The 27244-nt window shown below is 44.0% G+C and overlaps 1 long non-coding RNA gene across 1 annotated transcript in view; it reads right to left on the reverse strand.

Moving 5' to 3' along the window:
• The window catches only part of LOC128406874 (uncharacterized), a 107064-nt gene that overhangs the window by 43144 nt on the left and 36676 nt on the right, over window positions 1-27244 (reverse strand). The window lies entirely within an intron of this gene.

Below are 27244 nucleotides of genomic sequence, written 5' to 3' on the forward strand. Positions count from 1 at the left end.
TTCACATTAAAAGATAGATTCCCATTTGAGCCAATGCAAGCTTTTCTTTACAATGAAGGAAGAAGGCCTGATCCAGATCAAAACTATAGTGACAGGTAAAGCCACTCCACCCCCTAAAAGGGTCCCCATCCTGATCAATCTTCTGTTGCTGTTTTTTTGTGGGGGTTTTAAATGTGAGCTAAGCAATTAGCAATTCCATGCGTCTCCTAAAGTTACCTGATTGGTTGGATCAGAAATGAGAAGACGTGTGGCCCTCCAGGCCCCTCAGTTTGGCCCTCAGAACTCTCACCAGACCACATTCCACTCACCAGGCCACACCCCTCAATAGCCCTGCTCTCTGGCCTCATTGCATGCATCTTTGTATATCAACAGTCTACAGTGGTACCTCAGGTTACAGACGCTACAGGTTACAGACTCCGCTAACCCAGAAATAGTACCTCGGGTTAAGAACTTTGCTTCAGGGTGAGAACAGAAATCGCGCAGTGGTGGCGTGGCGGCAGCGGGAGGCGCCATTAGCTAAAGTGGTACCTCAGGTTAAGAACAGTTTCAGGTTAAGAACAGACCTCCAGAACAAATTAAGCTCTTAACCCGAGGTACCACTGTATATCTGCTCCCACCATGTCTCTCCAGAATCTTGCAATGACAGCAGTAAGTAAACGTCCAACCAGTTCACTGCCATACAGACAGAAGGGCCAGTTGTGAGTACGCTGGTTTCTCTTCAGATTGTATGAAGCTTTTGCCCTTTTTTACATTGTTTTGATGCTTTATTTACATTGAAATGAATATGTTTTATGTAAATATGTAAGTAACGCGCGTTACAAGCTGAAGGCTGGCTGAATAGGGGAGTACTGGTTAAAAATCAAACTGCAGCAGAATGAAATTCCTTCATCCATAGTGATTTTTGTAACACAAAAGAATAGCAAGCAAAATGGCCAGAGGACAGGGCACTCCTTTGATTCTCCTTTTCTAGCCATCTACATAAAGCATGTAGGCTACAGAAACTTCCTAACCGCTTAAATGTTCAAGGGAACTCTGCCACTTTCCTGATGCAACACGATGTTTAATTGCAGCTTTTTTGCACACCAGGAGCACTGCAAGCAACTCTTAGGGAAGGTCTAATTTTCACATTATGCCCTTGTCTCTCGAACTTTAGCAACATAATCATACCATAGCAAGCTCTGCACCGTCTGTGCTGTTATCCAAAATGGGATTGTTGAGAACGATTGACTGCATTATAGGGAGCAGTGTGATACTGTACATGATAATCCTGGCTTTTGTTTTGTGTGTTTAGAGCAAGGAAGGGTAGCAGAAATGCACTGTTCTTAAAGACATCATGGTCTGCTATCATAGCAACACCACCTCGTTCAGCTCCAAGTTGCATAAGATGGCTTTTTTATTATGTTTTGCAAGCGACAAGTTGAAGATGCAATGTGCTGTCTGTAAGAACAGAATGGAGGCCTTTAAATGCATGATCTTGTCATGAAAGCACATTTCAGCTTCAAATAAATTGCTTTTAATATCTGCAGCATTCGCCGACGCAACAACTGAGGGTCAGTCGAAAAAGAGCCTTAATGGCTTAGTGGTTGTAGAGCTGAAATGGGCAGATTTCTCAAACAAATTCTCCTAACTTAATCATGCTTGTAAAAGTGAATGCCTATTCTCCAAACCCAGCGGTTTTCTAGATTATGAATGCTGTCAGAATATAAGAATTTTAGATAGGAAAAACAAGGTCAAGCACTTTTAAGCTCCATTAATTTTAACAGTCAGGGCTTAGTGCTTTTCCTGGTGAAGCATAGTGGTTTAAGAGAATGCGCTATCAATCAGGAAGCCCCGAGTTCACATCCTGACATGAACTGAGTAGGCTGCCTGAAGCAAGCCACTCTCAGCCTCAGTCCTCACATCTGTAATATGGTGATACTACTGACTTGGCTCTCATGAAACTAGATTATACACGTGAAGCACTCTGAACTCTTGAACGTGCTACACAATGCCAAGTACTATTATTTCACAGAATGATATTGATTTAATTAATGGATTGCCTTTTACATTTGTTGCCAGGCAATTTTAAAATGTACCATGCATAGCTAAAAAATAGTTTTAGAAGAACAGTACCAAAAAACAAACAAAAACCTAACTAAAGATAGGTTTTTAAATAATACAAAATGAGCATCTAAGACAGAGACCTTTTTATCCAGCTGAAAAGGCTTTTGGATACAAATACCGGTATGCCCTCAATTAGGGACACGGGTGGCGCTGTGGGTTAAACCAAAGAGACTAGGACTTGCTGACCAGAAGGTCAGCAGTTCGAATCCCTGCAACGGGGTGAGCTCCTGTTGCTTGGTCCCTGCTCCTGCCAACCTAGCAGTTCGAAAGCATGTCAAAGTGCAAGTAGATAAATAGGTACCGCTCCGGCGGGAAGGTAAACGGTGTTTCCGTGCGCTGCTCTGGTTTGCCAGAAGCGGCTTAGTCATGCTGGCCACATGACCCGGAAGCTGTACGCCGGCTCCCTCGGCCAATAAAGCGAGATGAGCGCCGCAACCCCAGAGTCGGCCACGACTGGACCTAATGGTCAGGGGTCCCTTTACCTTTACCTTTACTTATGCCCTCAATTGTTTCCAGAAACTGCAGGTCGTGGGTGCCTATCATATCTCACCAGAAATGTTTCTCCACAAAGCAGGGGTATCCTGCTCCAAGTTACTGTGGAGTGGACCTCTGATATTTTTGGGTTGTTAAAAAGAAACTCTCCCACAAGAACACAGTGTCCTTCCAAGACTATATGGGATAGTGTCTCAAGTAACCTGGTCCTAAGCTGCATAGAGTCTTGTATGTTAGCTTATAGGTTAACAAGGGGCATGATCAGAGTTCAAGGGCACCATCCAGTCAGTCAGAAACACTCAAGGGAGGTGCAAAGCATGGCTGGTGAGGGTTGTGGCTTGGGCAGAGTTCTAAGGGCCAGGCAAAGACCCCAGAGGCCAAAGTTTCCCATTCCTGTTTTAGCAGGTGACAAAAAAACATCGAGACTGAAAGTTGGTTAACAAGGCTTTGCCACCCCAACTGCAAGTCTTTCTTTGTGAAAAATAAAATCTCAGCAGCTTTTGCAGCTAAAGTGGAAAAGATGCCTCATAACTAAGCAATTGGGACACATAAAATGAATCTGTCTCAGCTGTCAGAGATGCTTACAAGTACAGTTAACTACAAAACAAAATACAGCTTGGGGTTGGAATATACAACCTCTTGCTCTGAGCATATCAAGTCTCAAAAACTCTTCATAAATCGTAGCGCAATAAGCAATGTTGTATCACAGGAAACTTAATTTTCTTCCACTTATAAGAAAAGCCAGGAAATAGCTGCATCTTTACATGGTGCTTCTGGAATCGGTGAGCAGATTTTCTCTTTTTTTTATGAGATGAAATTAGGATGCAGTCAAAACTGGTGGCTTTGGGAATCTATTCCCCTCCCACATTCAGCAAACAAGTATACGAAAGACAGAGAAAATAAAGAAGCTGTTGGTTCTATTTTAAGTTTTCAGACAAGACAGCAGACTCTCCCAGATTTAACAGAGGATATCTGTGGTCTGCTTGTTAAATGGTTGTAACCAGTTGCTAGAAACTGCAGGAGGGGAAAATGCTCTTGGGCTCATGTCTTTCTTGCGGGTTTCTCACAGCCCTCCGCTTGGTCACTGTGACAACAGAATCCTGGGCTAGATGGGCTGTTTGCCTGATCCAGCAAACTTGTCTTATTTGTGTTCTTATGTTCAAAAGTGCTCAGGTGCCAAGTAAGGCATTTGCACTGGAGTCCTTGCACCTCACAGGCAATGTAAAGGTAAAGGTAAAGGACCCCTGACAGTTAAGTCCAGTCACGAACGATTCTGGGGTTGCAGCGCTCATCTCTCTTTATTGGCCGAGGGAGCCGGCGTTTGTCCACAGACAGCTTCCGGGTCATGTGGCCAGCATGACTAAGCCACTTCTGGCAAACCAGAGCAGCGCACAGAAACGTTTACCTTCCCGCCGGAGTGGTACCTATTTATCTACTTGCATTTTGATGTGCTTTTGAACTGCTAGGTTGGCAGGACACAGGCAATGAGGGTATGCCTAATTGCAACAAGGGAGGACAGCCAACATCCACCATTGTCAACTTCCACGCTGCAGAATCCTATGCTTAGTGCAATTACTCGCAGAGAGAAAACATTAGAGGTGTCAGGATGCTAAGGGATATATAATAAGCCTGCAACTTACACTGAAGTTATGTTCCAGGGATTTTGCCTAAAGCCAAAATCAGGTATAGTCAAAACCCATTGAGTTCCATGGCAGATGGGGTTGTCAAAGTCATTTTTCCTAGAACCCCACCCCCCTTTTTTGCCATGCATGTAAGGCTGAATGTGCACAAGTTAAATGCACATAAGTTGGAGGCTAACTATACTTAAGTTTGGAAATATCATCTCCCAAAGGTCTATAGATCTGAGCTAGAGGGACCCTTGGCACATGGCCTTAGATGTTCCAAATGAGCACTCAACCAGTGCTATGGAGGACATGATCATTGATAGCTAATAACCACAAAGGGCTATGTTCTACCTACACTGTTGGAGGCAGTGTGCCTCTGAATACCAGTTGTTACGTATCTCAAGTTGTACTCAAGTGCTGCTTGCATATGGTTGCCCACTGTGAGACTAGGATGGTGGGCTAGATGAGCCTTTTGCCTGATCCAGCAGGGCTCTTCTTGTGTTCTTAACACCTTAAATGCTTTATCTCTCTGCTGCCCTTCTTCCCAGCATATTTTTCCAATATCCTAGGCCTGCAATATGCTCCCAGGTAGTTGTTTACTTCCCTAAGCTTTTCCAATTCTCCTCTCAGCACATCGCACCTCCAGTACTCCTCCTCTGACACTAGCTTCTAATTGAAGAATGCCTCTGTGGCTCAATTTCTCAGGGTAATAGCACTCTGGCATCCCAAGGGGTAATTCAGGATGTCAAGTTTTTCAAAATATTTGAGCAGTATCGATGCACCGCTGGATTGATCTATTTGCTTTGACAATAAGTTCCAGGGGGACTGCATTAAAGGGATGAGAAGTTTTAACACCCACAATCATTTGGTTAGCCCAAATTAAGGGCTGGTGTACAATATTTCATTTTATCTCCCTGGTCCTTCTTTAAGCCTGCACTTGCAACCCTTTAGCAAACCGGTTTGTAGCAGGCATTATTGCGATTTTCACTTTAAACCTAATTAGCAACCAAACAAGCCAGACTGAAGCTGCAGAGGAAGGGCATTCCTATGCACACACAACCTCAGAAATCAAGGTCACTGGTCAATTAGGCCAGGTACTAATTCATTCACAATCCCAAATATGACAATCAGCCAGGCATTTATGACCTTTCCAGATGGAATGTTTTTTCCCCAGTAGTACATTACATTACTAGTGCTTCACTAACAAACACATTGCCACTGTCTTCTACCATGGCAAATCCTTGGTTCAATATTGCCTGCTGAACTGGGAGAGGTTCTCCAGGGTTTCAGGCAAAGACTCTTTCTCAGCCCTACCTAGAGATGCTGAGGATTGAACCTGGGACCTTTTGCATGCAAAGCAGTTGTTAGATTCAACCCCGATAGATAGATAGATGATAGATAGATGATACATAGATAGATAGATGATAGATGATGATAGATAGATAGATAGATAGATAGATAGATAGATAGATAGATATAGATAGATAGATAGATGATAGATAGATAGATATAGATGATAGATAGATAGATGATAGATAGATAGATAGATAGATAGATAGATAGATAGATAGATAGATATAGATAGATGATAGATACCGTATTTTTCGCTCTATAACACGCACCTGACCATAACACGCACATCGTTTTTAGAGGAGGAAAACAAGGGAAAAAACATTCTGAATGAAACAGTGGATGTATCATTTTTGTGCTTCATGCTGTGGCCACAGACATGTGATCTGATGGTGAATTTGGGGTGACCCAATGCAAAAATCCTGAGAATTCCTGTGGATCCATGCTTTGTAACCACGTTTTTGCACCATTGCAGCCCCAGGCAACAGTGGGTGCGTGATTTTGGGGGGGCAGGCTGTAGCCATGGACATGCTATGTGATCTGATGGTGAATTTGGGGTGACCCAATGCAAAGATCCTGAGGATCCATGTGGATCTATGCTTTGTAACCACATTTTAAGTGGGGAGTGAAGGAAAAACAAAGAAGGGACATGAGGGGGTGTGCAGAGAAGCAGCTGGCTAAGAATGCAGGAGAGGGATTTAACGGGAGGGAGAAAAGAAAGGCAAAAGTTTCCCCCCACCCAAGCCAGCCATCTCTCTCTCTCTCTCTCTCTCCCCCCCTCTCTCCCTCCCCCCTCTCTCTCTCCCTCCCCCTCTCTCTCTCCCTCTCCCCCAGCAGCACCGGAGCACAGAGAGGAATTAGAAGGAACACACTCTGCTTTCCCCTCTGCTTGCCTGGAGGGGAGGGGCTTTCCCTGCTCTTTGTTCCGTTTCAGCAAACACAGCAAGGAAACAGAGACGGGTGGGCAGTAAGACCCTGAGGCAGAATGCAGGAAAGCAGCCACTTCCTCTTTTCAGGTTTCCCTTCTCCGTGAAGCGCGATTTGATTTTTGCCTGATTTTTCGGCTCCAGGGACCACACATTCGCTCAATAACACGCACAGACATTTCCCCTTCCTTTTTAGGAGAAAAAATCTGCGTGTTATAGAGGGAAAAATACGGTAGATAGATGATAGATAGATAGATAGATAGATAGATAGATAGATAGATAGATGATAGATAGATAGATAGATAGATAGATAGTCTTTGAGGAAGAAAATGGGAAAGAAGCAATTTTTTCATTTCTTTCTCATTTCAAATTTGCCAATGAGGGGCCTCACTAGCTGAAAGGGCATTGACTGCCCATCTGTTCAAGGAGCCAGCAAGGCATAAAAGCCAGTGATGCCTCCCTCCCTCAGTGGAAGAACAAATAAGAAAAGAAGGTCAGATCATTGAGTCAAGAAAGTGGAAGCTGTGTGTTGCCAGGGTGGTGGTTGGATCACTGCAAACTGGGCATGTAATATGAATAGTATTTATAGCACCACAGCCACCAAGGTTGATGGAGAGAGAGAGATGGACTGGCCCAGGGTCAAAGAGGAAACATGGGAAGCTGCCTTATACTGAGTCATACCACTGGCCCATTTAGCGCAGTATTCTGCTGACTGGTCGCAGCTTTCCAGGGTTTCAGGCAGTCTTTCCTAGCCTTGCGTGGCAGAACCAGGGATTGAACCTGGGATCTCATACTTGCCAGGTGAATGTCCTGCCACTGAAGTACAAGTGTAGTCCAGAGATAGTGAATGTGGTTCCCCTCCAGATGCTGTTGGACTATAGCTCCCATCATACCCACCCAGCATAGTCAGTGTCTAGGGCTGATGGCATAGGCATTACTGAGCTAGACAAACCAAGAGTGTGACTCAGTGTCAGTCTGCTTATTGTGTTGTGTGTTGAAAGTCCTATTCACTAAAAGAGACTGCAATATAGTTTATTCAAAGCAGAAAATAATGAACAGCACCTCTTTCCTCTAGTGTTGCTAATCCAAATGTCCAACAACGGGGGAAAGCACAGCACAGCATCTTAGCTATTCACAAACCTCCAGGCAATTGCTTCTGGAGGAGACTACACCGAGCACCTGTCAAGCTGCTCAGTTTGACAGCCAGTTCCTGCCTTTGCCAGTCAGGCAGCAAGATCATCATTCCACCCTGCTTGAGCTCATTGCTGCCCTTATCTACAGTGGCTGAACCCTGCCTCACCTTTCCTGCATCTGTCTAGATCAGGTGCCAGAAAGCCAGCAGGGGCTGCTAACTTCTACACAAAATGGGACATTGCTTTGTGGTGACAGCAACAACCAAAAAGTGATCTCTGCTCCCTCCTCCCACCTTGCCTCCAGCACAAAACACGAAGCATTAAGAACCACAGCAATTATTAGCAAACCTCGCTACAGAAAAAATCAGGTGGTCCAGGAAAAAAAAGGGAAAATATTCTGTTCTCATCCTTTCTTTCCACTTCTCTCTCACCACCAGATGTTTCCCTTCCTCCAGCAGATGTTCACATTGCTGTCACATTTCCACCATCGGCTAAATGCAAAGCTGTACATCTTGTCAAGGTAGCAAAAAATTTTCATGGATGAATGCCCCAGAATTGTGTTTCCTGTTATTACCTATAAAAGTGGGATCTGCAACAAAATGGTACCATGTATCCCACAGATATTAGAGAATTCCAAAGAAAAAGAAACCTGGAGTGGAAATTGCTTATTCATCCCATTTCTAGAGCAGAAATCAATATAGTGATTATGACTGGTATTTGCCATTGTTGCTGCTTTCAGTCCACAAACGATATATAATTTATTATGTTTTCCCTTTTTGGCATATCTTTTTGCCCAGGCTTTTTCTGACCCATAAGATCAGAATCTGTCTTCCTTTGTCTGAATTCTTGATTATTATTTTTTCATGTGCTTTCATACTACTGTTCTACTGATTTCAGTTTGTATTTTGGTTTTACCAACAATGTTTACTGCTTTTACTTAGAGATTTGGAAAAAGTGCTTTAAAATGCTATAAAATAAACAAACAGATAACAAATGTAAACTGTAATAACTAGTAGCAGATCAAAAATTCAGGAAAACAACAGATAAGCTATTGTAAACTATAAGGAGTTCAAGCGGACCCCTCTCTCTCTCTCTCTCTCTCTCACTCACACACACACACACCACCTTTCCCATTTTCATTTTCCAACTGCCACTCAACTGATGCATACTCATCTCTCACTGGGCTATTTCCAGAGTGGTCAGGTCCCTATAGACTTTTTAAAAATAATAATTTTAAAAAACATCCCTTGGTATTCCTTGTTTCTCACCAGGCCTGTTTTAACACCTTGCCCTGTTGACACAGGCTCAATAAGTTCAGTATTAAAAGAGTGGATAGCAGCATCAGTGTCCATAACACTTGACCAAGTTGATAAACAAAACAGAAATATCTCTGCACAAGAAGCTTCTGTGCCTGTACAAATCTTGTACACACAGAGAAGGTTCCCCATGACATCTAATGGTAATCTCCTTTCTTATTCTCACAGACACTTGGTATGTGTGCACCAATGCATGCTAGCCAATACCTGGAAGGGAGGCCAATGTGTTTCCTGTTTCTCCATTCAAGTCACATTATCCAACTCCCTTTGGTTCCCATTGAGAGATATTTCCCTGAACCGTTAACATGTCATATCGCTAACTAAAGTTGTGACTGACACAGGGTGGCCATGGACTATTCAGAATCATTATCCAGTCATTCTGTCCCATTAACACTCCACACACCCAACAAAAAATCAAACCCCATATTCATTTACAGCAATCAGGTACCAAACTCACAACAGTAGTGAAGCAAAGCCAAAGTTTCACTTATTGCACTTCTATCTGTTGCAAAACTGTTTCTTAAAAAGCGGCAAATCCGTAAGTAAGGATCAATACCCCAACATATGTGAATGAACTATCCAGGTAAGAAAGAGCTCTGCCATTGGCGATGGTGGTGCTCATTCTTCTGTACTCATAACCTGCTGCTGCCAAGAGGACTGTTTGTGTATCCAGATGGTGGGTGAGGTGATGCAGAAGCATGTATGTAGGTCATGCAGAAATAAGAAGGCCAGGAGCGACTGGATCAAAGCAGCTATTTTTCCATCCGATCTTCCTGAACAATGTTGGTCAAAAACTGTAACTTTATAGAGCATATTTGTCGGCATTTTAATGTGAATTTCTCCTAATGAACACATTCCAGTGCAACTTTGATTGGTACACACATTTCTGCAAGCAATTTCCCCCAATGAAATGTGATGTTTTTGGTATATTTTTGCGAAAACGTGCATATTTGTGCACACTTGTAGGCGTTCTTGCACGTATTTCCTTGGGGAACTGCATTGCAAAATTTGGAGAAGCACACTTCTTGAACATTAACCATGTTTCAGTTTGTACAAATGAGGTGGCTCCTCATTATAATGCAAACAAAAAACCCATCCCAAGTGCACACACTCACGTTTATGTCCAGGGTAGAAAACTGATCAGGAAATGATTGTGCCCACAACAAATCACTCAAAAAGACTGACAGACCAAAAAAGACTGGCAACCCCTGGTGTAGTGTAGCTATTGGGAAGACAACTTTGGAGGAGCATTAGCAATATTGTTCAAGAATCTTCTCTCAGTGGCCTCCAAAGCAAGGACATTCTATTTTTCTGCCAATTGCCATTGAAAACAGTTTGTGATCAAGGACACATCTGTAAGTAATATTCCATTATTCTTTCATAAAGAGGAGAGTCATTGAGCCACACTCTCTTTTTATACATAATTACAAAGGATGTGTCTGTCTGCTCTTATTTAGGATAGCAGAAGAAATGCAATATTTGAATTTGCTGAAAGCAGTTCAAGGAATCCTTCTTCCCCACCCCACCCCACCCCTACCCCATTTCTGTATAAGTACTCCTGAACCAATGCAATTCATCTCTCTAGGAATCTTCACAATACATTGAGTGCAGGAATACAGCGTCCTTGCTATCCACCATGAAGTCATAGTCTAATGAGAAATCCATTTTAGCAACCTGCCAGCCTCTAGTAGCAGAGAATGCATATTTTATTGTGTGTTCTGCTCCAGACAAGTTCCTATTCTAAAAAGGACAAGTACATTATCAGTATTTTTGAAAGGATTTTAAGTACGCCAAAGTGTTTAACCCATTTCATGTACTTGCTGATTTTTTCAGATGCAACATGAGGTTTCAGCCATGAAGATATAATGCTTTCCCAGGTCACGCTTCCCAAATTATGGAATGTGCTCTCTAGAGATGTTCACCTGGCACACACAAAAATGATATACTTCTTTCCAAGCCACAGGTGAGCAACGGGTTTCTCTCATCTTTCCCTCTGCTGCAGCGTGATGGAGTAGCTGCTGGAGGAGCCTAATGGAGCTGGTATCTTAACAGAACTGATGGCATGGACCCGCCTACTACCTCTCACTCTGCTGCAGCTGGATGGAAAGGCTGCTGCTAGCTTAAATCAAAGTTGAGAGAAGAGCCCATTGGAGCTGGTCCCTCAGCACAGGGGCAGAGAAAGGGGGGGTGGGCCGCCCCGAGTGTCACCACTGAGGGGGGTGACAAAATGCCAGGTGGCACTCACTGCGAGGCCTGCAGCACACCCGAGCCACACGTCTCCGCCCGCTGCCTCTATCTCAGCTGTAGGGTGGCTGAGTGGGAGGAGGCAGTCAGACTCCTCAGAGGCCCCACAGAGCGTCCTGCCCTGGCTCACCCTGCACAGCTGGCCCCATGCAAAGCTGGCCCCGCCCCTAGGAGCAGGGCACGCATGCTGCCCCAGGCACCCAATCGGCTTGCTCCGCCACTGCCTCAGCTGCAACCAGATGGAACATCTGCTTTTAGCCGAGATGAAAATTGAGGGAGGGGTGGCCCCAGTGGAGCTGGTCTCTCAGCAGAGCAGATGGAGTGGCTCAGCTTCCCTTTTCTCATGCCTATCCTCTATACATTTGTCCAGTCATTTTTGAAAGCCATCTTAGCTAGCAATCACCATGTATTGCACATGTGTTCACTAGGTACTATGTGAAAAGGTAGGCCCACGCAGAGCTTGTCTGAGGCTCGGGATGGGAGTCTTGTTAGAATAAAGTTATGAACTTAAACAATAAATCAGCCAGTCCCTGGCAGGGCCACCCAGCCAGTTTAGCCCTCCAAGGCCCAGGGCAAGTATACCAGGCTGCCCCCTCCCTCTGAACAGGCCTGCGAAAAGCTACTGTTCACTGTTCTTATCCTTATCACTTCTGGATGACCTTTTTATTGAGCATCCATCCTAGTTTGTTTGTGCAAAGTTTGCAGGTAGGTTACACAGTGCCCACTGTTTATCAAGCATTCGTTCTGGCTTTTTTGTGAGGAGTTTGTACAATGTTGCATCACGTATTTGTTCTTTGCTCTTTCCAGTATATTTCCCCCATCACTTTCTTTAAAAAGTCGGGGGCGGGGGGAATTGGGATTGTTGTGAAAGCGCCCCAAATCAACCTTAGAAGCAGTGGCAGGCAGCAAAAATTATCAAAGGAGAACAGTTAGAGCACCAGATTGCAAGGGCACTTAGGAGGGCAATGTCACACACATGAGCATCACACCGCCCCCTCCCTAAGCCAGGCAGAAGCTTCCCAGGCTTTGGGGAGGAGGAGCCAGTTCTCTGACAGGATGCTGGAGCCCCCCTTCCCAAAGCTAGGTGGGCTTTGGGATGGTGAGATGGCTCTTGGACCCCATCAGACCCTAAGCTGGGCAGAAGCTTCTGGGGGCTTTGGAGAACATTTAGGGACCTAGCCTAAAACCCCTAGTCCACTGACCACACACCACTGCTTCAAAGTGTAACCTGATTTGCTGATTTGCAAGTGAATCCCACCTGCAAAATGTGGTGGCACACTGCAGCCTTATGCATTTCTAAAAGCTAGGCATTGTGTTTTGGGGTGGGTGGTAAGGGAGCAGAAGGGAGGGGAGAGTGGGCTGCAGTTGTCAGAGGTTCAGTAGCACACTTGCTTGAGATAGCTGCAAGCTTTTAGCCTGATTGGCATCATCCAGACAGTGAAAGTGAGCTGCAATACCTTTTTTTTTTTTAATCAGACGCACAATGGGCACAAGAGGGTTGATAGACAAGAGGGTAGGTGGCGTGACTCCAAATTTCACTCTGTGTCTGTTTCTCCTACAAGCAAGACAGAGGAACAAACCTGCAAGACAGTTTATATGAATGAAACTTCATAATGATAACAACAAAATTGGAATGTGTTGAAAAGCCCTTTGCCTTATTAATATTTATAAGACTGGGATTTCAGAATCTTATTAGAAAGTGTCATCTCCCTTCACAAGTGGTGTAGATTTTTTAGATCTATATTAACCTCGCGTTCTTGCCATTGCTTTTTGCAAACAACAGCTCTCTCTTAAGCAAATATTGCTCTCTCTCTCGGGGGCACCTGGGCAAAAAGGCAAGTCTTTAATTGATGGTGAAAGACAACAACCAGTAGTGCCACCTGATCTCCAAAAGGAGGCTGTTCCAGAGGGTAAGAGGCATCATGAAAAAAACTCCTGTTGTATGTATAAGTCTCTGGTAAATTAGAACTGAGGGCATGGGATCAAACCTGTCTAGTCTCTTGGCTATCTTTGAAGCCATCGCACAGAGATATTAATTTGGCATTGGTCCTTTTGTTGCAAGGCTGTAGCATTCACTTTCCTTTCTACTATGCATTTTGCGTTCATTCTGCCTCTCTCATGTATTTCCTACCTTGCCTCTAAGAAACTCAAGGTGATATATATGGTGGATTCATTCTCACAACAAGTACTGTATTGGGGCAATATGCGGTGGGTAGTTGTGGGGGACTCCCTGGTCCTGAATAGGGTAACTGTACCTCTGAAGGACCAGGTGTGCAGCCTGGGAGTCATTTTGGACTCACAGCTGTCCATGGAGGCACAGGTTAATTGTGTGTCCAGGGCAGCTGTTTACCAGCTCCACCTAGTACACAGGCTGAGACCCTACCTGCCCGCGGACTGTCTCGCCAGAGTGGTGCATGCTCTAGTTATCTCCCACTTGGACTACTGCAATGTGCTCTATGTGGTGCTACCTTTGAAGGTGACCCTGAAATTACAACTAATCCATAATGTGGCAGTTGGACTGGTGACTAGGAGTGGCCACCAAGACACCAGTCCTTAAAAACCTACATTGGCTCCCAGTACATTTCCAAACACATTTCAAAGTGAACTTTAAAGCCCTAAATGGCTTTGGCCCTGTATACCTGAAGGAGTGTCTCCACCCCCATCATTCACCCCTGACACTGAGGTCCAGCTCATGGTTCCCTCACTGCAAGAAGTGAAGTTACAGGGAACCAAGCAGAGGGGCTTTTCGGTAGTGGCGCTCTCTTATGGAATACCCTCTCTTCAGATGTCAGGGAGATAAATAACTATATAACTTGTAGAAGACATCTGAAGGCAGCCCTGTATCAGGAAGTTTTTAATGTTTGGTGTTTTTATATGTGTTGGAAGTCACCGAGAGGGGCTGCGGCAACCTAGCCAGATGGATGGGGTATAAATAATAAAATTATTATTATTAATTAACAATCCTGTGAAATAGGTGGTGAAATAGGTGCCCAAAGGTTATCCAGTAAGTTTCACAGCTGAGGGGTATTTGAATCCAGGTCTCTGGTGTTCCAATCTTAGCTCTAACCATGCCACCACAATGGCTCAGTTTTTCTTTCCTAAAAAGAAAAAAGATGGATCCAGCTGAATTTTTATTTGATGCCTTTTTGATGCTAAAGTCTAAGCCACAATAGTTACAGTGGTACCTCGGGTTACATACGCTTCAGGTTACATATGCTTCAGGTTACAGACTCCACTAACCTGGAAATAGTGCTTCAGGTTAAGAACTTTGCTTCAGGATGAGAACAGAAATTGTGCTCCGGTGGCACGGCAGCAGCGGGAGGCCCCATTAGCTAAAGTGGTGCTTCAGGTTAAGAACGGACCTCTGGAACGAATTAAGTACTTAACCCGAGGTACCACTGTATTCTGAAAAACTAGGGCAACATAGGGACCTGAGTCAGATCTACCATCCATCTAGCTTGTTTACATCAGTTGTGGGGAACTTTTGGCCCTTCAGATGTTGCTGAGCTACAAATCCTATCAGCCCCCACAAGCACAGCCAGTGGCCAGGAATGATGGGAGTTGCAGTTCAACAACATCTAGAAACAGTCAGAGAGCTGCATTTCACCTCTTGCCCAGAGGTTCCCCATCCATAACACTACACCAGCCCACATGGGGATGCTGGGTCCAGGGAGCTATGGTTCTCTGGCTATAGACCCCACAGCTCCTGCCGCCTGTCATGACTAGCAAAACCAGACTAAAAGATGCAGAGGAAAAGGAAAGGAAGATTGGAAAAGAGGAGAAAACAAGCAAATGTGCATTATTTATACATGTCACAGAATCCTGTCTCTCAGTCTTAGTGTAGGGTTACTGTTTTTTTCTTTCTAATCACAGATAACCAAGCAGATCTCCTGGAAAAGGGTAAGCGCTGGCTGCTATATGTGGAAGAATATCAGAGGTTCCAAAAGGAGTGCTCTGCTTCCCTCTCCTCTGTGCATCTGAGCAGTCTATTCCCTTCTGTGCAAGCTGCACCAAAATTGAGCTGTAACAAGGATGTTCCCAGTGGCGTGTCAACTCCTCTCTGCCCTTTTCAAGTTGCTCCCAGGCAATGATGAATGTTGCTGATACTGATCCACCATCCTTCTCTTAACGAATCAAGTTCCAGCAGGCTCACTAACATGACTGTATCAGACAGAGGGAGTCAGAACAGGGCAGACCAAAGGTCAGCAGTATTTTTTACCTTTTCTTTTTCTTTTTTGAAATTACAAGGCAAGTCACTTCCACAGCAGAAAGCATTCCTTAGATGAAAACACACACTTCTTTTAGGAAGCATTATAGAATTCCCGAGGAGACATTGTGCATAAGCAGCCCATAGAACTGTTAAGGAGGTGCCTGCTGAATCAGACCAAAGACCATCAAGTCCAACATCTTGTGCTCACAGTGGCCCACCAGATACCTTATGGGAAGCCCACAAGGAGGAGCTGTCTACCTGTGCTCTCCCTTCCTGAAGTTATCAGCAACTTGTATTCAGAGGCATAACTGGCTTTGGTGGTGGGGACAGAACATAGCCATTGTGGCAAGTAGTCACAAGGCTATTATTGCCTTGCCCCCCCATGAATTTGTCATATTCTCTTTTCAAGCCACCAAAGTCAGTGGCTATCACTACTTCTTGGGGGAATGAATTGTTGTTCTTGGGCATCCTGTAAATGCCATAAAAATAGTAAGGTGAATGGGTTCTGAGGCCAAGATTAGAACAGAGGAAGCCTTTCTTGCCAGTGCCCTAAAGGACTTGAGGCAGCTTCACCTCCTCTTCTGGGGAATCTAGGGGTTTCTTTTATCAGGTATCAACCCAGGAGGCCCCTCAATGGGATTCTCACCAACTTCATCATTGTAATCATAGTCGTAGTAGTAGTAGCATTTTAATCCTTTTGATTTAATGTCAATTTCAGGTGGGGAAAAAATCCCCATACGAATAAAAATGTATGTCAGTTGTAAACCTATTTTTTGGATGTCCAAAATGACTTCCATTGAGGACCTTCACTGAGGGTTTAAATATCTAGGCATCAGTGTATAGGAAACTTTTTCAATGGCATGTGAATTGGAACAAGTGAAGGAAAATCAGATGAACTGTCCACAGTGGTTAATCATTTGGAATAACTGATACAAATAACCAGTGCTTTTTTTTTTTTAAGTAGATATGCACTAGTATGCTGTACCGCCACCTCTCCTCTGCCCCAAATCTCGCCACCGCCTGAAGCTGAGAAGGGCTATAAAACCCATGAAACTATGTGGTATAGGGCAGTTGGGGCTTCTTTTGCCCATGTAACCCAATATGTGCAATCTGTTTGGGTACATATCTCTAGGGGCTCAGGGATAAAAATAATCTTGCCCATCCCTGGCTACTTTTAAATTGAAGATTCCAGGGATCAGGACTGGCCCAGGACATCTTGCTGCCTGAGGTAAAGGATAAGATGGTGCCTCCTGTTATTCCATGTTGCAGGATACGACCAGTTTGGCAGCTGAATCTTATATCACCCCTGTTTGGTGATAGGATAGTGTCCTCCACCCAAGGTCAGGAGGTTCCTTCCTGCCTAAGGCAGATGCCCCACTCTGCCCAATGGTAGGGGCTGGCCCTGCTAGGGATTGAACCTGAAAGCTTTTCCATACACACTACCGTTGTAATGTCATCCCTCTCTAGTCTTATCTCTAAAATTTATTTTGGCATTAATAGCCCTCAGGGCAGAACATTGCTGAACCACTGAGGGTACAGTTCTTTAGCTGTCCTCTTTTCCACATACTATATGCCTCGCAGTACAAGTAGCAGAAGACAAAAGTGAGTGAGGGTTGCGGGGTGTCTCTGTATGTGCATGGTGGGTGTGTAATTTATAAACCTTGGCTTGGCTATTTGCTTCTGATCCTTTAATTTATCAACTGCCGGGACAGCAGTTTCCATTTGGCAAATAGAATCTGTCACTTGGGCATGCAATGTTCCTCCCCATAATCATGCATGGCTGGAGTTTAAAAGCAAATAATTGCTCTTTGAAGGGAGCAATTAGTTTCGGGGAGCAAAGCATTAGAAAGGGAGAGAGCAAAAGGTTGTGCCTTCTGGATATGTTCAAGTCAGAAAGTACACTTTCCTTTTATCGTGGCCAAAGATTTGTTCCATTTAGTTATTTTAGTTATTTTATTTTTAGAATAAAATGTCCTTCATTCCTCAAGATTCCAGGGCGATGCACAACCACAATATAACATACATAACAAATAGTTAAAATCTCAGTATAAAAAATGAATACTGGCCAGTAGTGGGCATTATTAAACCCTTATACAATCTACCCTCCACCCCAAAATCCCTATGTGATGAGATAAGTCTTGAACCATCAACAAAAGATCATCAGTTGAGAGGGCAGGCACATTTCCAAAGAGAGGGGCTTCTATAAGCAGGGGGCCATCACACAGAAGGCCCTCTTGTTATGGTCTGGTCCAATGCCTGATCCCAAGGAGGAGGCAGCAAAGCAATGCCGCTCTGATGTTACAGGACCACAGACAGCTCCAAGCAATCAGCTAGCTCCAACAAAATTTGGAAGTACACTGAGGTCTTTTCAGCCTCTTTCTCCAAACAAACTCCTCCAGATTTCACTCCTAGGTGAAGAATTTCAGAGCTGTAAAGGACCAACCCTCTGGCCTGAAGACAGGAAATCCTCCTTCATTCCTTAACCTGATGTGCTTCCTGCATTGCTTTTCTTAAAAACAAAGCTAAGTTTCCAGTCCTCAAGGTTCTTAAGAAAGTGTTGATTTAAATAGGACCACAGGAAGCTGCCTTATACCAGGTCAGACCCCTGGCCCATCTGGTGCAGTATTATCTACACTGACTGGCAGCATCTCTCCAAGATGGAGGACATTCCAGTCCAACCCCAGAATGCAAGGCAGATTAAACCTGAAGATTAAACCTGGGCCTTTCTGAACACAAAGCCAATAATCCACCACTGTGACCCCTCCCAAAAGGTCCGCACCCATTAACACAGGTGTGAAAGTATTATTTTCTAGGAATTGCATGATTGCATTTGTTTTCCTACCTGAAAGCCTCCTTCACCTTGAATTTCCTTTGTGAGCATCAAAATATGTTTTGAGTTCCCTTCAGTGACTAACTTCAGGCAGACCATCATGTTTTGTCCTGACCCAGGGTGCTGACTCCCCATCCTCAGAGTAAAAAGCCATTGATTTAGAGGACATCTTGGACCAGGGGGAGAGCATGCAGGGAGATAGCCACATGCTATATTGGGGCTTGTGGTTTTCCCGCCCCCCCCCCCATGCAGGCTGTTACTGTATATAAAAGGACCTGCATGAAGCTGGGAAAGCATCTTCACTGTGAAATCTCTTGTGATCAACCAAGCACTTGCCCCATATGTCTTGGGCCATCTGATTCCATCTGTCACCAGAGACAGCACCTGAGTGGTGAATGAAGGAAAGACACCAGGTTCAATTCACTTCAGGCTGCCAATGTGGCAGGTTGTATTTCAGGTGATGCTTGGAAAACAGAAAACATATGTAATGGGAAAGGATTGCTGGCGAGCTTCCTGTGCTTGTGAGTCACAGGTTCTGCCTTTTATAACTTGCAGTATGTGGTCAGGATCAGTTGTCTTATAAACAGTTTTGGTGCAAGCCGGCCACATATTCAGTAACTTAACTCTTTATTCCCAGTTCCCCCATCTGAACAAAAAATCTATGTTTGCAATCCTATGCACAGCCATGATCACTTGAGATTCAACCCATCATTACTCTGGTCGTCTCCTGACAGTCATCATCTTGCAGGGATCAGTTCAAGGGCACTGGGAATTCTGGTTTGCAGAGTAAAGTACTTGCCCTAGCACAAGGGTATCTAACTCAAATTCATCGGGGGCCGCATCAGCAGTTTGGTCATCCTCAAAGGGCCAGTTGTATCTGTAGGACTTACAGTACAGGAGAGAAGGGTTCAGGCAGCCGTTGGATCTGTCACATCACAGGATGGCATGCGCTCAATATAAAAACAAGTGGAGGTTTCCTGAATGCATGTAAAGTGGAGGTTTCCTGTGTAGAACGGCCGGCGCCGCTAGAGGGCAGACGTTCTCTGGCTTGTAGGCTGCCGCGCATGCGCTGAAGAGGCGGCTTTCTTGTGTCAAAAAAAAAAGCGAGAATAAAAGGTGAAGGCCGGCAGCGGCTACACGGGCCACATGACGAGGTCTGGCGGGCCGGATTTGGCCCGCGGGCCTTGTGTTTGACACCCGTGCCCTAGCAAGACAAAACCAAGGAGCCCACAGTCACACCCATCTGACATAGTAAATCCGCATGCATAAGAAGCCTTCCGTATGCAAAGGTCACATCCAACTACACATTTAAAGATTATGACCTTCAGGAATTCTACTTTATCTACAATTCCCAGCACCCTTAACAGACTTCAGTTCCCAGGATTCTTGGGAGAAGCCATGTATTTAAAATATTTGGTGTGAATGTGACTTTAGTTGGTACAGAGGCAGGATGCACATTGCCATATGTGTGTGATGCTAATCCAGGCCTTATTGAAGCAGTTGGGTGCTTGTTTTTATGCAGAATGGAGAGCTCTACACTCTCACCTGGCTACCACTTGCTCATGAATACAACAAGATCTGGACCTCAGAGGCTCTCTTCCAAGGAAATATGCACAGCCCCGGGCTTAAAGTACCTGATGCCACATTTGCTAACATTCGTCTCTCATTTCCCTTTCTACTCCCATTGTTCCCTGCCTCCAGTAATTCCTTACCTTTGGTTCTTATTGTTAGAGGGGGATTTCCCACTGGTGGCAGATGACAGAAGACTGTGACACCATGAGACCGGTGTAAAACCAAACTAAAATAAGGACTTTATTACAAAACAACAAACAGCAAATCTTGTGGGTGTTTTTCCTGCAGGCAGAGTTCAAACTGCAGCTTTTCTCCTTTTGTAGCCATGGCCAGCTGCAGCCAATTAGCCCAGAGCTCACAAAAACTGTTCTTAAAGGTACAAACATGTTTCTGTGCAGAATGAATCCCAACACTTATTTGACTTTTCTCCTCATCTGCATTTCCTCCTCTTTCCACCGATTGTAAGCTGATTGTGAGCTCCTTAGGGCAAGCATCTGCACTTTTTGCTTACGTTACTTGGTAAACTTCCATTTACATTGCTGACACTATATAAGTAATGTTATAATAAATAAATAAACCTACTGTATGTTTTGGAGAGCTGTTTGTCCACCTGTCTGTCTGTCTGTCCATCCGTTCTCTATGCATTCAGTAAAAGGTGAAAGATTTATACGATCTGAAGAGAAACCAAAGTATGTTCTCTATGCATGCAGATGCCTCTTGAAATATTACCACCAAACTTGGCAAGAAGGCTCCCAAGATGAAGGAGTCACTTTTCATCCATGTTTGGAAACCATCCAGTTTTGAAAGATGGGGAACTGAACCATTCCAAACTGTACTGTTTTGTTCGCTTCTAAAGATGTCATTGCCCTGTTTGGCATGACAATTTCTGAGATGAAGGAGTGGGTTTGGGACTATACCGGGGTATTATCAGACACCATTTTGAATTGAGATGGTGGACTGAATCATTCCAAGCTGCACTGATTTGAACACTACTGAAGATACTGTGGCCCAGTTTGCCGTAGCAGTTCCTGGTGGCTGGTTTTGGTTATGTTTGGATACTATCAGACTCTATTTTGAACTGAGATGGTGGACTGAACCTTTCAGACCTTCACTTATTGGTTTCAATTCTGCACTGAAATGCCATTAAACCACCATCAAAGTTTACAGCTTCTGTAAAATGGGTTTCATCATCTAATGAAATGCTTTCTCTCACTCTGACTGTCCAGCACAAGTCAAGCTGTTCTTTTTATTAAAAAAAAATGCGCACACACGAAATAAGGTGTCTATAAATCAGGACTTGTCATCTCAGCATTGATCGTGAGTCACATTAGATCTGTTCTACACCCGCAGCTATAGCCTGAGTTTATTTTTTTCTTCTTCTAAGAATATGGTATGAAGTCTCATCTAAGAGTTGTTCAATCTGCTTTCGAGAACTGCACTCGGGTAGGAGCAGCAATCTACAGAAGTGTCTGCAGACGATATTTGACTATCACATTTCAAAAACACAGAAAGCCTGCTACTTCAGCCTAGCATCAGAACCAGGGAGAGGAGGGAAGACACACAATAGCTGCAGCAATTTGTGGGGTGTGTGTGTGTGAACAAAAGTTGTTTTTAATCCCCCTTTTCTGTCTCAACATGGGACACTCAAAGCAGACAGAGATAAGATCAATAGAATGTGAATCAAGAAGCCTACAGGTTAAGAAACATGGTAGAGAGCACCTACTAGAAACCAAGTTACAGCAAGGGATCCCACCTATCACATGCAGACAGAGGGTCTTACCCATAAGTAAAATAGAGATATTTATTCAGGCAAGCAATGGTACAGGCTCAGCAGCTGGCACCGTGCTTCGGAGGGACAATTCAGAAGCCCAGGAGCAAGGCATGAACTTCAAGAATGGACAGAAGGAATGAAGATGCCACAGCAAAAGTCCCCTTCCCTCCCACCACACTTTCAAAGGCATGCTCCATCATGGGACTCTTGTCCTGCGAGACTGCCTAGATTGCAAGCACATCCTCTGACAGGGTGGTTGCTCTGTTCCCATCTGTGAAGCCAGTACCTGGTTCTAGGTGACAGGACTGCACAAGCACGTGTACACACACAGCCCATTCCAGGTCTGGTTCAGCTACTGCTGCTTTCTGCTTGAATGTCAAGATGCTGTCCCCCACTCTAGAACAGTCACCAACAGTTGACCAGCCTCAAGCACAGGACACAGGATATTGGGTTTTGGTGCCTATCCTTTTGCATTCCTCATATTGGGTGAGTAGGGCAACCAGGAATGTTAAGTGTTAAAAGTGGAGCATGGACAAGCTTCATCCTGTCATCTTTATTCATTTAAAGGCATCTATAAACTGCTTATGATTTTTAAAATATTTAAGCAGTGCACAATGTAAAACAATAAACAATACCATTAAAGCAAAAATGCAGCTTAAAACTAATGGAAGAGCTGTATAAAACCCTATAAAAACAGGTAGTCGGGGAATTCAAACAAATAAGAACAGGGCTTGGTCTAATGGGGCAGAAAAAGCATAGGCAGAAAATATGGGTTTTTCAAGATGTTTGAAGCAACTGATTGTTCCTGCTTCACATATGGCGCAGGGAAGGACATTCCACACTACAGGGGCAACAGCAGAAAATCCCCATTTTCCAGTTTGTAGGGCATGATAGAATTTTCTATCTTACAAGTCTGCACAGAGACAGACTGTCTTTCAGGTAACCTGATCGCAAATTGTTCAAGGCTTGAGCACTCCCCCAGATTGGAGAGAGGAGGTGTCGCGGTGCCAGTCAGGAGCGTTTCTACACTTGCCAAATGCATCCTTCCCAGGAGCCATCCAATGGTATTTGGAAAATAATAGACATCATTTTAGAGACTGAAAATAGTTTCCTATCTAACAGGTAGTGCGGTGAGATTTATTTATTTGTTTGTTTGCTTGCAACAATGGGGTTGGGTTTTTTTGCGGGGGGCGGGAGTTAACAGTAGTTTCCAAAGTTCTTCTGGCAGGACAGAAGCTCCAGAGAGGGAATAATTGATTGCGAAAGCAGCGAAAGTCTGGGAGGATTGCAAAGCAAAGGAGGGGAGCGGAGCGGAGAGGGTCTGCTGTTTTCCTGCAGGCAAATGCTCTTGTCAAGCAAGCTGATTCCATCTTTGGGAAACACATTTGTTCCCATTGCAGGGGGGGAAGCAAGAAGAATCTAAAGGCGAGTTTAATGAACACTGCAGAGCAGCCGAGGGATACTCTGCTAGAGAAACAGTGACACCTACAGCCGTCTTTTGGAGAACTGATTTCTCTGCAGTGCGGGCAACAGACATCGTTTTTCCCTGAGAATGAAGGGCATTCCTGCATCCAGAATGAAACCGCCCTGCTTCCTGGCTGCATCCAAACAGAACCGAAGTTAGTGCGAGCTTTGGGGTGGAGGGCAAACTGTCAAGCTTGCTGGGTTGGGGGGGAATCAGAGAGTTAGTTAATATATTCAGTGTTTGGGAACAGAGCAGTATTTGTTTCTAACACTCCTATTTTAGTCCCCCGGCTGCATGTATCTTGGATTGCTCTTTGCCTCCGCAGGCAGCAAATATGAATTGTGAATGAATAAAAAGAGGTTACAGTAAATGGAAGCTGAATCTTTCCATGGAAAAAAGAAAAACCCTTCAAGTATCCTAAGCAATATTCTATGAGATGTTGCTGGATATGTTTGCAGTTTCTCCATCGGGTGACTTATTGAGTCACTGACGGACATAGCTTCCCGGCCTGGGCTGGTTCCACCCACACAGGTTGACCACTGGGTCATCCTCGGCAGGAAGGAGAACAAAGGGGCTTCCCATGGCAGTTGAGGCTGCTTTGAGCAACATGGTCTTCCTGTATCATTGGTTATTCTTTGATCTTGGCTTCTGGCTCTGTCCATTGCTCTTCCGGTGCCAGGCTGCTGGCTCACCTTAGATTTCTGCCCCCTGAGATATATCCCACCCGCCACCCCTGGTATCACCACTAGATGGATGCTCAGCAATCTTTGGCTTCTGCAAGGCTGGAGAGGCAGAGAGGTACTGCAGGGACACATTATCCGAGACAGGATGGTGGCAGGTCCATGTCTTCCAGCCAGTAGGACCCTGAATAACTATTAGACCTCCTTCCTCTGAGGAAGTAGAATGAACCTGGTTCTCAACCAAACCTCCACAGGGCATTGTTGTGCGTTGTGTAAGAAGGAGAGGGGAATTTGGTCAATGAAGAAAGAAAGGGCCTGGGATCCACATAGAGAGGCGTTGGTGCAGCTTTTGCAGAATATTACACAAATTTGTATACTTCCTCTTACCCTGATGCCTCCCAGATCAAGCAGGTTTTGAATAAACATAACATTTGTCCTTTCTTAGAGGAGTATAGAGAAGTATGAAATGAGTTAATATCAAAGGAGTAATTAAAGAGATAATTAAAAATCAAAACGCTTTAGGTTGCCTAGCCCAGACGGACTGCCTGGGGATCTGTACAAGCAAATGTAGGGGGGGGGAGAAGAAATCTAATACCCAGATACACCCTTCCACTTTGAAGGAAATATCCACTTTGGCCCTTAATATCTGTTTCTGTCATAGAGGGTTTTTAAATTTTAAAAGGGGGTGGGGAGACAGAAATGTCTTGTTAATTATATTGCTTCCAGCAGACGGTAGGGCTTTTCATCATTCTGTTAATTAGACCAGCAACTGTGTTTAAGGAGGGGATGTTTTTAAATTCAACAACTCATAAGGTAAAGAAGCACAATATTGCTCAGAAGTAAAGAAAATGGCTACTGCTGTGGTGCTGTAGCATAACAGCATTTTTTAAATCCTCTTTGCAGCCCTCACATGCATCTCAGTGTTAGGTAAATAAGCTGCGTTCTTTGTCTCATTTATTTCATCGTCAGCTTCCACAAGACCCTTTTTTCTTCCTTTCAAAAATGCCATCTCATTCTACCACCTCCAGGATCCCAACACATTTCCTCCGACACATTTATATTACACCAACAGACTGCAGTGGATTAACCTTTCAGCAAACAGTACAGAGATTGCAAGCAAGCAGCTTTTCTTCTCTTTTTTAATTGAACACCTTCTGACCTCTTTTGGCTACTCTGAAAACTTACTCAGGTTCATTTCTGTATATGTGTCATTCTTTATGATGCATTTGAAATCTTTCTATAGTCAAAACTTGTATTGGTTTTACACCAGTTTAAGGGTCACAGCTTTGCGGTCGACAAAAAGGAATCAGATGCCATTCCTAGTTCATAAGGTCTAAACTCTATTTCACAGTTTGGAAGAGCTGTGATGACATTCATTTTAAACATAAGCGGAAGGCTATCTAACATCCCTTGTTATTCACTCAAAGACCTGCTCTGGACTTTGCCCCTGATCAGTTCAAACTTGAACTTTCTAAGAATATAAAAAGGGCTCTCCTGGATTGGGCCAAAGGCCCATTTAGTCCTGCACCCTGACTGCTGTCTTAATCTTCTTACTGAGCTCCACATACATTGATGTATCTTTCAGTTTATAACTTTAGCAAAAGAAAGTTATTATCACAATTATCTATATAATTTCAAAACAGAGAGAGTTGGAGTTAAAGAAAGCTTGTTTAAATAAAGTTCTGTGTTTTATAATACTCCTGTCTGGTCCTTAATGATAATTAACACAACTTGAAACACATACTACCTCCGATGGGAAAGGAAGAAAAAATCTATCAGGGTTAGTAGCCCTTCATTACCATATCCACCATGCATTTGTCTAATTGTCTTTGAAAGCCTTCCAAGTTGCTCACCATCACTAGTTCTTGTTTAACTATGCACTGTGTGAAGAAGAATGCTGAAGCCCATTTGTTTGAGCACCCAGCTGGGATCAGCATAGGTCCCTTCAGTTGCTCGTGGCCTGCAATCTTCTCATCATGCCCCAAATTACCCACAACTCCCCACTGAGGAAGATCCTCTGCCCCCATGCAGAGCACATACTCTCTGGGCATTAATCCCCCTAGCCACTTTCAATGGCTTACCTACACTGCAAAACTGTGGTGACCTTGGGCTGTCCAGTCAAAAAATTTTCTGATGCCTACCCCTCATAAAACACTGCTCTTCTTTTATTATAAGAGCCCTACTAGATCAGGTCAAAGGCCCATCTAGTTCAGCATCCTGTTCTGTCAGCATCCCAACCAGATGCCTGCTGGAAGCCCCCAAAGCGAGTCTGGAGTGCAAGAGCACCCTCAGCTCCTTGTGATTCCCAGCAACTGGCATTCAGAGGCATACAGTAGAACAGGGTTTTCCAAACTTGGGTCTCCATCTGTTTTTGGACTACAACTCCCATCATTCCTAGCTAGCAGTACCTAGCTAGTCAGGGATGATGGGAATTGTGGTCCAAAGGCAGCTGGAGACCCAAGTTTGTGAAACACTGCTATAGAGGAAGAACATAACCATCACGCCTAGTGTGCTGTTGATAGCTTTGTCTTCCATGTATTTCTATAATCCCTTTTGAAAGCCGTCTAGGTTGGTGGCCATCCTATAATTGTGCAGATGCAAACTCCAAACTACACTCTACACTGTGTGAACTACTTTTTTTGCCTAGCCCAAATCTTCCAGCATCCTGCTTCACTGAATGAGAGAGGAAGAAAAATGTCTCCCTATCTGCTTTCTTATCCCTACACATAATTTTGTACACCTTTTTCATGTTCCTCCTTACTCACTATGTTTTCTAACTAAAAAGCCTCAAATAGTGTAGCCCCTCCTCATAGGGGAGTGGCTCCATCCCGCTGATCATTTTGGCTGCTTATTTCTAAACATTTTCAAGCTCAACAATATCCTTTTTTTTTTTAGACCAGAATTGTAATGAAACTATAATGTCATTTTTTTTAAGAAAAAGAAAACCTGTGACTTATCAATTCAAAGTTTCAGATCAACATCTAAGTGCAAGTACATAATAACATAACATAACATAAGATGTAGATTGGTTTTAGAACTAACTTTAAAAAATTCTTCGATCCTGCAGCTGTAGTTAATTTCAAAAACTAAATATTTGAAACAGTTATGTTCTGAAAATATGTCCCTGACCTATAGGAAAGGGAGACGTTAAATGAGGACGTAGTGCTTCAGTACGTAATGGTCTATTCTCACTTCCAGTAAATCTGATAACCACTTTTGTGGTAGAGGATAATGAGCTCTTTGGGGGATAAAACTGACAAACCATTTTGCATTGTTTACTGGTGCAAATGTGTGGCCAGCAACAATCCTGCTGACTGATATTTCCTGTTGCATCAGGTTATTTAAAATTATTTAAAAATTAAGCTAAGGAACATCTTAAGTTGTCGAGGCCATACTAGTTCTTTTCTTCTTTGTTTAGCTAACATATGGCAAGCTTCTTTATCTCTTTGTGCGAAAATGTTCTAGCTTAGGAATGTGCATTAAGAAGCCCTTTCCCACCCTTTGCCCATGGTCACCTGGGGCAAGAA

The sequence above is a fragment of the Podarcis raffonei genome, chromosome Z (genome assembly GCF_027172205.1).
Source record: "Podarcis raffonei isolate rPodRaf1 chromosome Z, rPodRaf1.pri, whole genome shotgun sequence".
Lineage (NCBI taxonomy): Eukaryota > Metazoa > Chordata > Lepidosauria > Squamata > Lacertidae > Podarcis > Podarcis raffonei.